Source organism: Arachis hypogaea, chromosome 14 (assembly GCF_003086295.3).
Source record: "Arachis hypogaea cultivar Tifrunner chromosome 14, arahy.Tifrunner.gnm2.J5K5, whole genome shotgun sequence".
NCBI lineage: Eukaryota > Viridiplantae > Streptophyta > Magnoliopsida > Fabales > Fabaceae > Arachis > Arachis hypogaea.
This window is the reverse complement of record NC_092049.1, coordinates 12950283-12965885: the sequence shown is the minus strand read 5'-3', so window position 1 is coordinate 12965885 and position 15603 is coordinate 12950283. Positions and strand designations below refer to the sequence as shown.

General features: G+C 37.7%; 1 non-coding gene across 1 annotated transcript; it reads right to left on the bottom strand.

The window, feature by feature from the left end:
- Positions 1 to 11244: 11244 nt before the first annotated feature.
- Positions 11245 to 11352, bottom strand: LOC112745145 (small nucleolar RNA R71). Its single transcript, XR_003173088.1, has one exon. It is a non-coding gene; the product is annotated as a small nucleolar RNA R71 (small nucleolar RNA).
- Between the last annotated feature and the right edge of the window lie 4251 nt (positions 11353 to 15603).

Below are 15603 nucleotides of genomic sequence, written 5' to 3'. Positions count from 1 at the left end.
GGGGGGATATTTATATGCATGAGAGTAGGGGCATATGTGGCATTGAATGGACGAAATGGAACATACATAGAAAAAGCGTGCTCAAACGATGTTCTCTGACTTCTTGGTTGTTTTATTGCTTTACTTTGACTTTGATTGATTGTTTATATATCATTAATTTATTTTACATATTTGTGGATGGCGGCTCAGATTGGTGGTATATTTCTTTAATTCTTTATAGTGCTGTATGTATATATTTTGTGTTTGGTAGAATATATTGTATTTATTTGTTGTTTCGCTCTTTTTTTTTTCTTTTTTTTTTTTTATGGCAATCGACTTTGATTTGGTTTGTTAGAAACATCTTAGTTTTGGGCATATCATCGAATAGGTGCATGCAGTAGGTAGCTGGGCACACGCGCTTTTTATTACCATTAAATCTCTCGAATTATATTTGTGTGTTACTTATTAACTAGTGGTACTTAATTAAAAATGTTTGTGTGTTACTTATTAACTAGTGGTACTTAATTATATTTATTCATAGTTAAGTAATCTTATTATTTTTATATAAATTTGGATATTCAAAGACGATGTATTTGACTGGGTGTGTGAGGAGTTTGGTGGATGCTGACACTGGAGAGTCACTCCACGCCTCTATAATTCTTGTATGTATTTATTTGATTTATATTTTTTTTAAAAAAAATATTATATCTGTTATTTTTAAAATATTTTATATTAAAATATATTTGTGTATGTACATATTAATATATTCTATATTTATAAAATCTATCAATACTTTTTTTTTTTGTAATATTCTTTAATATGATGTTCATTTAATAAAATCTAATAGTTCATAAAAAGTAGTATATCCAATACGCACAAAATTGTTAGGCTCATTTTAGATAGACGATCAGTCTAAAATCAGTACAAGTTTTTTGAGCTTATTTGATACACCATCAAATTTAAAGCATTAGATTAGGTTGATAAAAGATCTAATAATTTATATTTAATCTATAAATAACTTATTGAATTTATAAATAACTTATTAAAATTTACACTAAAAAATAACAAGTCTTTCAATATTTTAAATTTGTCCCAATAATAAAATTTGACCAATTCAATAATCAAGTCCTCATTTTAGCTCAGCCTTAATTATCAACTATATATAGTCTCATTCATGATTGGGTCTTAGTAAATGAAAATTTCTTCACATTGTTGCTTGGTATCTGGATTAAGCTTTAATCAAATTGCTGATTTCTAATGGTAACAAATTGTAGACATTAGCGCACGCTTCAACCAGGTTGTCGAGAATAAGTGTGTTACAGTTGAGCCTCCTAATGATCCTACATTTGTGTATGGACAAAACGGTGTTGCTGTGGCATTGTCATTATCCAGCTTATCCTTTTGAACATGGTGATTTCTCTGGTAGTTGGTCTTCTCAAATAATTTAAGTAGTTCAAGATGTGCAGCCTCCTCCAACATGCAAGAAAGATTCTGCCTTATGGGTATTAAGCTAGTTGTATATAGAATATTCATTCAATCCTAAGATACCACCTAAGGTCACCACAAGAAAAATGTTGAGTGCTGTCGAATTTACCGGCAAGTAAATCCGACGCTGAACCTTGTTTAATGAAACGCTGCATTTTGGTTACACTCACCACGTTACCGTTAGATTAATCCAATGGTAAATCCGACGGTAATCGTGCCCTAAATTCGAACTGCAAACCCTCTTCCCCTTTATTTTGAAATTGGTTTCTATCTCTAATCTCTCACCTTCCTCTCTCTCTCTCTCTCTCTCTCTCTCTCTCTCTCTCTCTCTCTCTCTCTCTCTCCCTCTCTAACCTCTCAATCTCTCTCTAGTCCTGTGCCGTCGTTGCTGGAACTGTCGTTGCTGCCCTGCCCTGTCGCCGCTGCTCGAAACGCCCCCTTTTCTGTTCTCTGTTCTCGCCGGTGTTGCCCTACTGTCGCTGGAAAGGCCACCCATTTCTGTTCCAGGTTTTCTCTCTTCTAATTAGTTTAATTAGATTAATTCTGTTTTAGTTGATTTTAGGTGGTTAGGGGTTTTCATTGTATTTGTCTTTCATGCTATTTAATTTCTGTCTAGTTAATCTTAATTTCATTTAGTTAGTTGATTTTTAGTACATAGTTTAGGTAGATTAATTTCTGTTGTAAATTGATTTTAGGTGGTGAGGTTAGGATAATTTAGTTAGATTGATAGGTTCTGATCTCTACTCAATGTCTTTGGAATTATTATCTGAGATTGCCGATTGTTGTTGCTGGGATAATTTGAATTAGATCGAGTGGGACACGTGGTTGAAGTAGAGGGCGGGCTTCCAACAAATCCCCTAGGGTTGCCTAGTCATCGCCCGCTATCCTAGCTATCCCGTTGACCCCTGTGACGTCACAGGCGGGTCCATCGGACTAGCAATTTATCATGGTCCCAAACCCGAATTGGGTGCCTCCTTCTGCTACGCCACCTGCAGATGCAGCGACGATGTCGATAGAGCCTGCGGAGGGTGATACCTCCAATGCCCCCGAGCAGGATGCCCTTCCACCATCGCCCGTCATCCGGCTGAGGATTTGGCCCGATGGCATGCATTCATGAGTTTAATTTTTTTATATTAAGTTTGTTTATCTTAAGTTTGTTTATGCTAAGTTTGTTTATCTTATTTGATTGTTAATGTGCGGTTTGTTCTCTGACAGGTTTGCACCGAACCCCAATGCTTGTACACAGGAGATATCCGAGGTTATTAAGTCCATACGACCATCCGTGGCCGATTTACACGCAGATCCCGGCTAAACCCAAAGAGTGCTGGTTTCAAAAGTGGGCGGTAATAACCCAATTTGGTTAGAATTAATTTACTGTATTTGAACTGTATTTTATTCCAATTAAATAATGTTGGTGAATCACTTTCTACAGTTGAAATTCATATAGGATGTATAGCATAACCTCATGATCCGGAAGATCTATGACTACCGGACATCCAAACGTTTTTAGCAGATGATGAGCGATGTTCGTAAGGGAAAAGACCACCTAAACTTGTGGATCTGTCCAAAATAGGAGCCTTTGACTCGAAATCGTATCACTGTTCTTTTTAAAAACTAGAAAAAAGAATACTATTTAAATAACACAAAACAAGCATATACATGTACAAAACTTCTTACTCAAGTAACCTATACATATTATATACATACAAATCATACAACTCATATCCCTCTTACATAATATAATATTGATGGCGAGGAATAAGTAAATAAAAACTAAACAGCATTATCGACTAAGCGAAACGCAATACAACCCTTCATGAGCTTTTTCATTCGTCTCCTGAAAAGATAAAGCTGTAGGGAGGTGAGAACCTAACCACACAGTCTCACCACAGAGTTTCAGAATTGTCATAATAAGATATTTAAAGAGAAATCTATTTTTAAGCTCAGTGATTATTGTTCATCTTTTGAATCTTTTAAAAACCCACAATTAGTCATCCAAAAACCCTTTTCGAAAAGCAATATTTAAATATCCAGAAATCTAAAACCTTTCTTTTCTTATAAGAAAATCCTAATCAGAAACCAACCACGCAATCAATCAACACAATCATCAATTCAGCACCAAAGCTCATTCTGAAAAGTAGCACACCAAGACAAAAACAGGCAAAACAGACAAAGAAAGCACATGTTTAGGTAGCAGTTACAGTAAATAGTTCAGGTAGCAGTTAATAACAGTTTAACAATTAGGAAAACCAAAACAAATTCAAACCTAAGCAAAGCATACAAATGCATATGATGCATGCTTGTCCTATGGCTAATGAGCTCATCTGTCGGTTATACAACCAACCGGATAAGTCCGGTTTGCTAAACCCTTAGACTGTCCCCCGACGTGCATCCCCATGAGTCTATGCATAGCTTTTTCTCATATATATATATCAAATTTTTCAATGGGGGTACCATTCCCGAAAATTTATACGTGCCCGGTCACCCTTACGTCGTAGGGTCAACAGAGTATCAAGTCTCAACATGGAGCAAGTGGTGGCAAGCCACTGCGTCTACCCAGGGAAACTTGTGTCTCAGATAATTCAAATTCATAAGCCACATGAATAATTCATTCAACATTCATCAATAAACTTCCAATTATAAAATTTCGGCAGTATCTCCTCTAAAACTCGGACTCTGCCACCCTTTTTGAGTCCCATCCAAACATTCCTCAAACCCTTTCTCAGCCATTTCCAAATCTCAATCATTTTCCAAAATTCAACCAGTTCTAATATCAAATTATTTTCAAATTCAACCATTTCCAATAATAAATCTTTTTCAAATTAAACCAGGTCAAATATTAAATCATTTGTAAAATCAAACTAATTCAAAATTAAACCACTTCCAAAATTAATTCATTTTCATATCTCAAATCATTTCCAAAGCCGATTCATTTACATTATCAAAATAACTTCAAAACCAAGAAAAACCACTTTTCAAAGTAATCAACTAAATAACTTTTCAAACTAATTTCTTTTCAACAATCACACACCACTCAAGCAATCAAGCAATCAGTCACTCAGTCCAACAAACAATCACATTTGTAAGACAATCATAATCACAGACATATGTTTCTCACATTAATATCTATTTATAACAACTCTATAAGATAAAATAAATTTTAAGAAAAACCCCTACCTCGATTAGTCGCAAGTTGCATAATTAAACTCATTAAATCCTTATTCTCATATTAATTGGCAGTAACCACAGAAATTTCCAAGCAACCGCAAGGATCACGACAACAACCACATATTTGACATAATTTAGAATTAACGCAGAATGGATATTAAGCGATATTAGAACATAATTGATAATAGAGTATTGCGGTAAACAAAAATGGAACCAAATAATCTCACCACCATAAACAAAATAGGACAACACATTAGTAGCTTCCAACTGACCAAATAGCAGCTCCGACAGCGACTGGAAGCTCTAATGGTTTAGCAATAACCTCAATTTTGACAAGCAATCACCGGAACCAAATCTCTACAGTAACAAACCTCAACATCATTTACAGACTTTAACAGAACGCTAATATTCTCGAGGGTTCCAGAAAAGAGAAATTACCATACTCAGAAAGGTCGACAGTGTAGAAGAATGCGGTAGCTCCGATGGTAACTTCCGATGGTGAGAATTGCGGGGAGGACCAACGGCAGTGGCGATATCGGGGTAACCACCCTCCACCATCGCATCCTCCTCCACACTCGCAAGCTCTTTCTCCCTTTTCGTGTGTTCGTGTTATGTCTCTCTCTCCTCGCGTCAGATCCTCGCGGTGGCTTGAAGGCTTCAGAATGGCAATGGCAGTGGGTGACCTAACGGTGGGAAGTTCTAGCCCCAACCGTGACGCCATTCCTCTCCCTCGCATGCGACAGCTTCAACCTCCCTCTCACACGCAACTCGATGGCTCTCCTTCTCCTCTGGTTCGTGCGACGGTGGCAGCAACGATGGGTTCGATGGCATCTGGTCACTCCACAGACGGTGATGGCAGACGCGCATGAACGACGGTGATGGCAAAGCAGGCTTGGCGACAGGGCGTGGCGGCGCAGCTAGTTCCTCTTTTCTATGTTCAGATCCCAGCCTTCTCTTCCCTATTCTCTCTGTTGTGTGTGTCGCATTTATGAGTTGGGGGAAAACGAGAAATGGGATGGCGGCTGCTGAAGGAAACGTAGGAGGGTGGGGGTGTGTTTGGGTTTTCAATTTGGGAATTAGGATTTGCTTTGGGGGAAAATGTGAAATTAGGATTTTTGAGTAAATTGGAATTTGGTAATTTGGATTAAATTAGGGTATAGAGTATTAATTAAAAATCTAATTTAATCCCTTAAAATTACTTTAAAAATATTATTTGATTATCAATTTGCTAAACTTTATAATTTAAATATAGAAAATAATTCGATAGTTATAAAATCAAATAAAACCTTAATTATTTTTAACTCAATTAATCAAAATTTACTTTAATTATCTTTAATAAAATAATTTTCCAAGATTAAATTACTTAACGAATAAATAAGTCGAAATTAGCTTTTAATAAGATTTTCCGAAATTTCTGGGTCTTACATCCTACACACCTTATAAAAATTTTCGTCCTAAAAAATTGATACAAAATAAAAGAGATTTCATATCACTTCACTCTTGAATGCATTTAAAGAAAAAGCAAAAAGTTTTCAGTATATATATACATATAGTTTCAAATACCAGGATCTTCATATGGCATAAAGGTATAAAGGGTATAAGTGTGATGCGAAACAGAAGTTACAAGATAGGCTTGATGTACAAGATGATATGTTTCAAACATGTGATGGTAAAGCAAGGCGGCAAAAGGTTATAAAATAGGTTAGGGTTAAAACAACGCGCTTAACATTCGCGCTCTGATCTCACACCAACTTCAGAGATTCAATTATTCAAACTTCAACATAACTTATTTCCACCATCCTCAATCGTACTTCATCGAACAACTCATCCGAGGGTTTTCAACCTCGTCAAACACTTCCCAAATCTTAATGGTCACAAACCTAACATCAACAAAACTCTTTCACATGAAATAAGGTTCCACAACTCCCTGCAACGTCGTATACTTACAAATTTTATCTTTTGCGTTCACCAAACGTGTCGTAAAGGACTAATGTGTCGTTTACTAAGTCTAACAGTCGCACAAGATATCAAAACTAATCTCGAGTATACTCAGAAGGATAATAGACCATAGAAAAGAAAGAAAAGTGACAAGGACCGCGTTCATGAGAATTTGAAAGAATTGTTGAAATCACAAGTAGACAAGGATGAACAAGCAATAAAGAGTGCTAGAAAGAGAATCAACTGACAACTTTAAGGGTAACTCTTGAATCGAAGGAATTCGATAGGACCAATAAAATGAAAAACAATGCAGTATTTTGAAACGAATTCAAGCTGAGTCAAGTAAATATGAGGTTTACAAAAGAAGAATATCCAAAACCAAAGACAAAATTCACAGAACTCAAGAGTATGATTTAAGGATACTCTCGAATACATTGTTCATAAAGAATGAAAAACTTAAGGAAAAATCATTTCATGTTCTGAAAGAGAAAATGAGTAACAAACATCCTTCAAAAGATTAATAAAAGCGTAAATGTGGCATTATTTCAATATAAATTCAAGTGATAATAGATTACACAAAGTTTGTAAATGGATAGATTAATTTGGCTAAGAGCAAAATTGTATTTTCTCTTCTTTTTCAAGGATGCATGAAAACTGCGATCTTGTTGGAAGGATACCTGAGATAAAGTTTTGCTCATAAAAGAAAAAAGGATGCATTACAATTGAACAGGTTTAAATCACATACAGAAATTTTTTTAGAGTATAAGGTAAAGGAGTGTAGGCTGAATTGAAAGCGATTTTATTAAAACTTCAATAGACGGTTGATGAGCGGATAATTTATACGCTTTTTGGCATTGTTTTTAGTATGTTTTTAGTATATTTTAATTAGTTTTTATTATGTTTTTATTAGTTTTTAAATAAAAATCACTCTTCTGGACTTTACTATGAGTTTGTGTGTTTTTCTGTGATTTCAGGTATTTTCTGGCTGAAATTGAGGGACCTGAGCAAAAATATGATTCAGAGACTGAAAAAGGACTGCAGATGCTGTTGGATTCTGACCTCTCTGCACTCAAAGTGGATTTTCTGGAGCTACAGAAGCCCAATTGGCACGCTCTCAATTGTGTTGAAAAGTAGACATCCTGGGCTTTCCAGCAATATATAATAGTCCATACTTTGCCTGAGATTTGATGGCCCAAACAGGCGTTCCAAGTCAGCTCAAGAATTCTGGCGTTTAACTCCAAAACTGGCACAAAAGCTGGAGTTAAACGCCCAAACTGGCACAAAAGCTGGCGTTTAACTCCAAGAAAAGTCTCTACACGAAAATGCTTCAATGCTCAGCCCAAGCACACACCAAGTGGGCCCGGAAGAAGATTTCTGCATTAATTACTGATTTCTGCAACCCTAGGCTACTAGTTCTCTATAAATAGGACCTTTTGCTATTGTATTTTACACACATCTTGGGACGTTTAGTCCTTAGACCTTTGAGGCTGGCCATTCGGCCATGCTTACACTATTTGTTCTTATGTATTTTCAACGGTGGAGTTTCTACACACCATAGATTAAGGTGTGGAGCTCTGCTGTTCTTCATGAATTAATACAAAGTACTATTGTTTTTCTATTCAACTCAAGTCTATTTCTTCTCCAAGATATTCATTCGTTCTTCAACTTGATGAATGTGATGATCCGTGACACTCATCATCATTCTCACCTATGAACATGTGCCTGACAACCACCTCTGTTCTACTAGCAATGGCTTGAATGCGTATCTCTTGGGTTTCTAATATAAGATTGGAACCTTCGTGGTATAGGCTAGAATTAATGGCAGCTATTCCTGAGATCCGGAATGTCTAAACCTTGTCTGTGGTATTCTGAGTAGGATCTGGGAAGGGATGACTGTGACAAGCTTCAAACTCGCGATTGTGGGGCTGTGACAGACGCAAAAGGATCAATGGATCCTATTCCGACATGATCGAGAACCGACAGCTGATTAGCCGATGTTGTGACAGAGCATCAGGACCATTTTCACTGAGAGGACGGGATGTAGCCATTGACAATGGTGATGCCCAACATAAAGCTTGCCATGGAAAGGAGTATGAATGATTGGAAGAAGGCAATAGGAAAGCAGAGGTTCAGGGGGAACAAAGCATCTTCATACGCTTATCTGAAATCCACCAATGAATTACATAAGTATCTCTATCTTTATTTTATCTTTATTTTATGTTTTATTCATTTTTTAATTATCAACCCTCCATCACCATTTGAATATGCCTAACTGAGATTTACAAGATGACCATAGCTTGCTTCAAGCCGACAGTCTCTGTGGAATCGACCCTTACTCACGTAAGGTTTATTACTTGGACGACCCAGTGCACTTGCTGGTTAGTTGTGCGGAATTGTGACAAAGTGTGATTCACGTTTGAGAGCTCCAAGTCTTTGGCGCCATTGTTGATGATCACAATTTCGTGCACTAAGTTTTTGGCGCCGTTGCCGGGGAAGGGACGAATGAACGAACAATAATTTCGCATTTGTTTCCGGCAACAACACCAAGTTTTTGGCGCCGTTGCCGGGGATTGTTCGAGTTTGGACAACTGACGGTTCATCTTGTTGCTTAGATTAGGTACTTTTCAGAATTTTTAAGAATGAATTCTAGAGTTTCAAGGTGATGTTCTTATCATCACAAAAGCTGATTGATTCTCATCAATTTAGCTATTGAATGTAATGTCCTGCTGAAGCTTGGCCAAACATGTCTAATCTTTTTAGACTGAAGCTTTAGACTAACATTGCATGATTCCTGGAATTCTTATTAAGAGTTTTGATTCTCTTTATTTTCTTTTCTATATAATTTTCGAAAATACAAAAAAAAATTTTAAAATCATAAAAACCAAAAATATTTTATGTTTCTTGTTTGAGTCTATTGTCTAATTTTAAGTTTGGTGTCAATTGCATGTTTCTGTTCTTCTTGCATTTTTCGAATTCATGCATGTTCTTCATTAATCTTCAAGTTGTTCTTGATGATTTCATTGCTCTGATCTTTAAATTCTCTTGTTTAGTATGTTTTGTTGTTTTTCATATGCATTTTTACATTGTTATAGTCCTTAGTATACAAACATTTAAGTTTGGTGTCTTGCATGCATTGTTTATTTGATCTTAGTTGCATTTTTTATTATTTCTCATCATCAAAAATTCAAAAAAATATTTTTAAACTATGTCTTTTCAAGTCCATAATACAGAGAATTGAAGATTCAGAACATTCAGTAGAGGAATCAAACAGAAAAAGCTGGGCGTGCAAAACGCCCAGTAAAAAAGGAAAACTGGCGTTTAAACGCCAGCCAGGGTACTTGGCTGGGCGTTTAACGCCCAAAAAGGTAGAGTTTTGGGCGTTAAACGCCAGAATGGGCACCATTCTGGGCGTTTAACGCCAGGATGACACTAGAGGGAAGATTTTGTTTTTAATTCACATTTTTTTCAAGTTTTCATTTTTTTTATTTTTCAAAATCAAATCTTTTTCAAATCATATCTTTTCAATCATATCTCTATCAAAATCAATTTCTTTCCATTTTATATTTATTTTTACTATTTTCAAAAATCCTTGCTTCAATTAAAGATTTACTTCAAAATTTTCAAGTTGTTACTTGTCTATTAAGAAAGGATCAAACTTTAAATTATAAAATCATATCTTTTAATTTCTTGATAGTCAAGTAATCAACTTTAATTTTAAAAATTTTCTTTTTCTAAATTGATTTTCAATCATATCTTTTCAAACATATCTTTTCAATCACATCTTTTTCAAAATTAATTTTTTCAATCAAATCTTTTTCTAATTTCAAAATCTTTTTCAAAAATCACTTTATTTCTTTCCCAATCTTAGTTTTCGAAAATCTCAATCAATTTTTCAATTTTCTTTTTTAAAATCTTTTAATTAATTTTCAAAAATTCTTCCCCTCTTCTTACATCCTTCTATTTAAGGGACTAAGACTCCTCCTCAAGGTACAATTCGAACTCCCTCCTTCTTTATATGTTCGAATTCTCCTCCATCTACCACCTCCTTCTATTCTTCTTTTCCTCTGACACCTCAAGGAATCTCTATACTGTGACATAGAGGATTCCCTACTTTCTTGTTCTCTTCTCTTTCATATGAGCAGGAACAAAGATAAAGACATACTTGTTCAAGCTGATCCTGAACCTGAAAGGACCTTGAAGAGAAAGCTAAGAGAAGCTAAAGAACAATTCTCTTTAGAGGGCCTAACAGAGCTCTTCAAAGAAGAAGAAACCATGGCAGCCGAAAATAACAATGCCAACAATGCAAGGAAGGTGCTTGGTGACTTTACTGCACCTACTCCTGATTTCTATGGGAGAAGCATCTCAATCCCTGCCATTGGAGCAAACAACTTTGAGCTTAAGCCTCAATTAGTTTCTCTAATGCAACAGAATTGCAAGTTTCATGGACTTCCATTGGAAGATCCTCATCAGTTCTTAGCTGAGTTCTTGCAAATCTGTGACACTATCAAAACCAATGGGGTTGACCCTGAAGTCTACAGACTCATGCTCTTTCCTTTTGTTGTAAGAGACAGAGCTAGAACATGGTTGGATTCACAACCTAAGGAAAGCCTGAACTCTTGGGAAAAGCTAGTCAATGCCTTCTTGGCAAAGTTCTTTCCACCTCAAAAATTAAGCAAGCTTAGAGTGGAAGTCCAAACCTTCAAACAGAAGGAAGGTGAATCCCTCTATGAAGCTTGGGAAAGATACAAGCAATTAATCAGAAGGTGCCCTTCTGACATGCTTTCAGAATGGAGCATCATAGGAATCTTCTATGATGGTCTGTCTGAACTATCCAAGATGTCATTAGATAGCTCTGCTGGAGGATCTCTTCATCTGAAGAAGACGCCTGCAGAAGCTCAAGAACTCATTGAAATGGTTGCAAATAACCAATTCATGTACACTTCTGAAAGGAATCCTGTGAATAATGGGACAACTCAGAAGAAGGGAGTTCTTGAGATTGATACTCTGAATGCCATATTGGCTCAGAATAAAATATTGACCCAACAAGTCAATATGATTTCTCAGAGTCTGTCTGAAATGCAAGCAGCAACAGGCAGTACTAAGGAAGCTTCCTCTGAAGAAGAAGCTTATGATCCTGAGAACCCAGCAATGGAAGAGGTGAATTACATGGGAGAACCCTATGGAAACACCTATAATCCTTCATGGAGAAATCATCCAAATCTCTCATGGAAAGATTAACAGAGACCTTAACAAGGTTTCAACAACAATAATGGTGGAAGAAACAGGTTTAGCAATAGCAAGCCTTTTCCATCATCTTCTCAGCAACAGACAAAGAATTCTAAGCAGAGCCACTCTGACTTAGCAACCATTGTCTCTGATCTAATCAAAACCACTAAAAGTTTCATGACTGAAACAAGGTCCTCCATTAGAAATTTGGAGGCACAATTGGGTCAGCTGAGTAAGAAAATTACTGAACTCCCTCCTAGCACTCTCCCAAGCAATACAGAAGAGAATCCCAAAAGAGAGTGCAAGGCCATAACCACATCTCACATGGCCGAACATGGAGAGGAGGAAGAGGCAGTGATTCCCACTGAGGAAGACCACAATGGACGCCCACTGACCTCCATGGAGTTCCCTAATGAGGAACCATGGGAATCTGAGGCTCACACTGAGACCATAGAGATTCCATTAAATTTACTTCTACCATTCATGAGCTCTGAGGAGTATTCTTCCTCTGAAGAGGATGAAGATGTCACTGAAGAGCAAGTTGCTAAGTACCTTGGAGCACTCATGAAGCTAAATGCCAAGTTATTTGGTAATGAGACTTGGGAGAATGAACCTCCATTGCTCATCAAAGAACTGGATGACTTGACTAGGCAGAGATTACCTCAAAAGAGACAGGACCCTGGAAAGTTCTCAATCCCTTGTACCATAGGCACCATGACCTTTGAGAAGGCTTTGTGTGACCTAGGGTCAAGCATAAACCTTATGCCTCTCTCTGTAATGGAGAAGCTAGGGATCATTGAGGTACAAGCTGCTAGAATCTCACTGAAGATGGCAGACAATTCAAAGAAACAAGCTTATGGACTTGTAGAGGATGTCTTGGTAAAGGTTGAAGACCATTACATCCCTGCTGATTTCATAGTCCTAGAAACTAGGAAGTGTATGGATGAATCCATCATCCTTGGCAGACCCTTCCTAGCCACAGCAAAAGCTGTGATTGATGTTGACAAAGGAGAATTGATCATTCAAGTGAATGGAGACTCCCTTGTGTTTAAAGCTCAAGGATATCCCTCTGTCACCATGGAGAGGAAGCACGAAGAGCTTCTCTCAATACAGAGTCAAACAGAGCTCCCACAGTCAAACTCTAAGTTTGGTGTTGGGAGGTTCCAACATTTCTCTGAACATCTGTGAGGCGCCATGAGAGCCACTGTCAAGCTATTGACATTAAAGAAGCGCTTGTTGGCAGGCAACCCAATTTTTACTTTAAATTTCTATTTTCTATTGTTATTTTATGTTTTCTGTAGGTTGATGATCATGTGAAGTCACAAAAACAATTGAAAAAGCAAAACCAAAGTGAAAAACAGAATGAAAAATAGAACACCCTGGAGGAGACAGTTACTGGCGTTTAAACGCCAGTAAAGGTAGCAGAATGGGGTTAAACGCCCAGTCTGGCACCATTCTGGGCGTTTAACGCCAGAAAAGGGCACCAGACTGGCGTTTAACGCCAGGAATGGGCAAGAAGCTGGCGTTAAATGCCAGAAATGGGCAGCAGCTTGGCGTTTAACGCCAGAAAAGGGCACCAGACTGGCGTTTAACGCCAGGAATGGGCAAGAAGCTGGCATTAAATGCCAGAAATGGGCAGCAGCTTGGCGTTTAACGCCAGGATTGGCAGAAAGGGGCGTTTTGCACGCCACTTGGTGCAGGAATGAGATATCCTTGACACCTCAGGATCTGTGGACCCACAGGATCCCCACCTACCCCACCACTCTCTTTCTTCTTCACCCATTCACCAATCACCTCAATACCTCTTCCCCAAAAACTCCTCACCTATCAAATCCTACCATTCTCTTCACCACTCACATCCATCCTTCATAAAACCCCACCTACCTCACCATTCAAATTCAAACCACTTTCCCACCCAAGCCCACCCTCTATAGCCGAACCACTCAACCCCTTTTCACCTCTATATAAACCCATCTTCACTCCTTCATTTTCACACAACCTAAACACCACTTCTCCCCCTTGGCCAAAACACAAAGCCCACTCCATCTTCTCTATTTCTTCTTCTTCTACTCTCTTCTTTCTTCTTTTGCTCGAGGACGAGCAACCTTCTAAGTTTGGTGTGGTAAAAGCTAAAGCTTTTTGTTTTTCCATAACCATTTATGGCACCAAAGGCTGGAGAAACCTCTAGAAAGAGGAAAGGAAAGGCAAAAGCTTCCACCTCCGAGTCATGGGAGATGGGGAGATTCCTCTCAAGGGTGCATCAAGACCACTTCTATGAAGTTGTGGCCAAGAAGAAAGTGATCCCCGAGGTCCCTTTCAAACTCAAAAAGAATGAGTATCCGGAGATCCGACATGAGATCCGAAGAAGAGGTTGGGAAGCTCTCACCAACCCCATTCAACAAGTCGGAATCTTAATGGTTCAAGAGTTCTATGCCAATGCATGGATCACCAAGAACCATGATCAAAGTGTGAACCCGGATCCTAAGAATTGGCTTACAATGGTCCGAGAAAAATACTTGGATTTTAGTCCAGAAAATGTAAGGTTGGCATTCAACTTGCCCATAATGCAAGGAGATGCACACCCCTACACTAGAAGGGTCAACTTTGATCAAAGGTTAGACCAAGTCCTCATGGACATATGTGAAGAGGGCGCTCAATGGAAGAGAGATTCAAGAGGGAAGTCGGTTCAACTAAGAAGGCATGACCTCAAGCCCGTGGCTAGGGGATGGTTGGAGTTCATCCAACGCTCAATCAGTCCCACTAGCAACCGGTTCGAAGCTACTACAGACCGGGCTATCATGATACATAGCATCATGATTGGAGAGGAAGTGGAAGTTCATGAGGTTATATCCCAAGAACTCTACAAGGTGGCGGACAAGTCCTCTCCTTTGGCAAGGTTAGCCTTCCCTCATCTCATTTGTCACCTTTGCAATTCGGTTGGAATTGACATAGAGGGAGACATTCTCATTGATGAGGACAAACCCATCACTAAGAAAAGGATGGAGCAAACAAGAGAACCTCATCAAGAGCATGAGGAAATTCCTCATCATGAAATCCCTGAGATGCCTCAAGGGATGCAGCTTCCTCCACAAAACTATTGGGAGCAAATCAACACCTCCCTAGGAGAATTAAGTTCCAACATGGGACAACTAAGGGTGGAACACCAAGAGCATTCCATCCTCCTCCATGAAATTAGAGAAGATCAAAGAACCATGAGAGAGGAGCAACAAAGGCAAGGAAGAGACATTGAGGAGCTCAAGCACTCCATAAGATCTTCAAGAGGAAGAACAAGCCGCCATCACTAAGGTGGACCCGTTCTTTAATTTCCTTGTTCTTTATTTTCTGTTTTTCGAAAATAGTGCTTTATGTTTATCTATGTTTGTGTCTTTACTACATGATCATTAGTGTCTAAGTGTCTATGCCTTAAAGCTATTAAAATGAATCCATCACCTTTCTTAAATGAAAAATGTTTTTAATTGAAAAATAAAAAGAAGTGCATGAATTTCAAATTTTAAAATAGTTTAATTATTTTGATGTGGTGGCAATACTATTGTTTTTCTGAATGAATGCTTGAACAGTGTGATGACAAGTCATCTTAGCCTATTTTAACTAGTCTTTTCCTTTTGTTTTCATTAGAATTATGCACTTTCTTGAACCATAAGCAAGCTAATTGAGTAGATTTTCATGTTTCCCTTGATTGAATCAACCATGTATAAATTCATGCCATTTCATGAGGTTTTATGCTAAAATTGTTGCATATTATGATAGAATGAATATCTCATGATTATGAGCATAGCTTTGATGAGT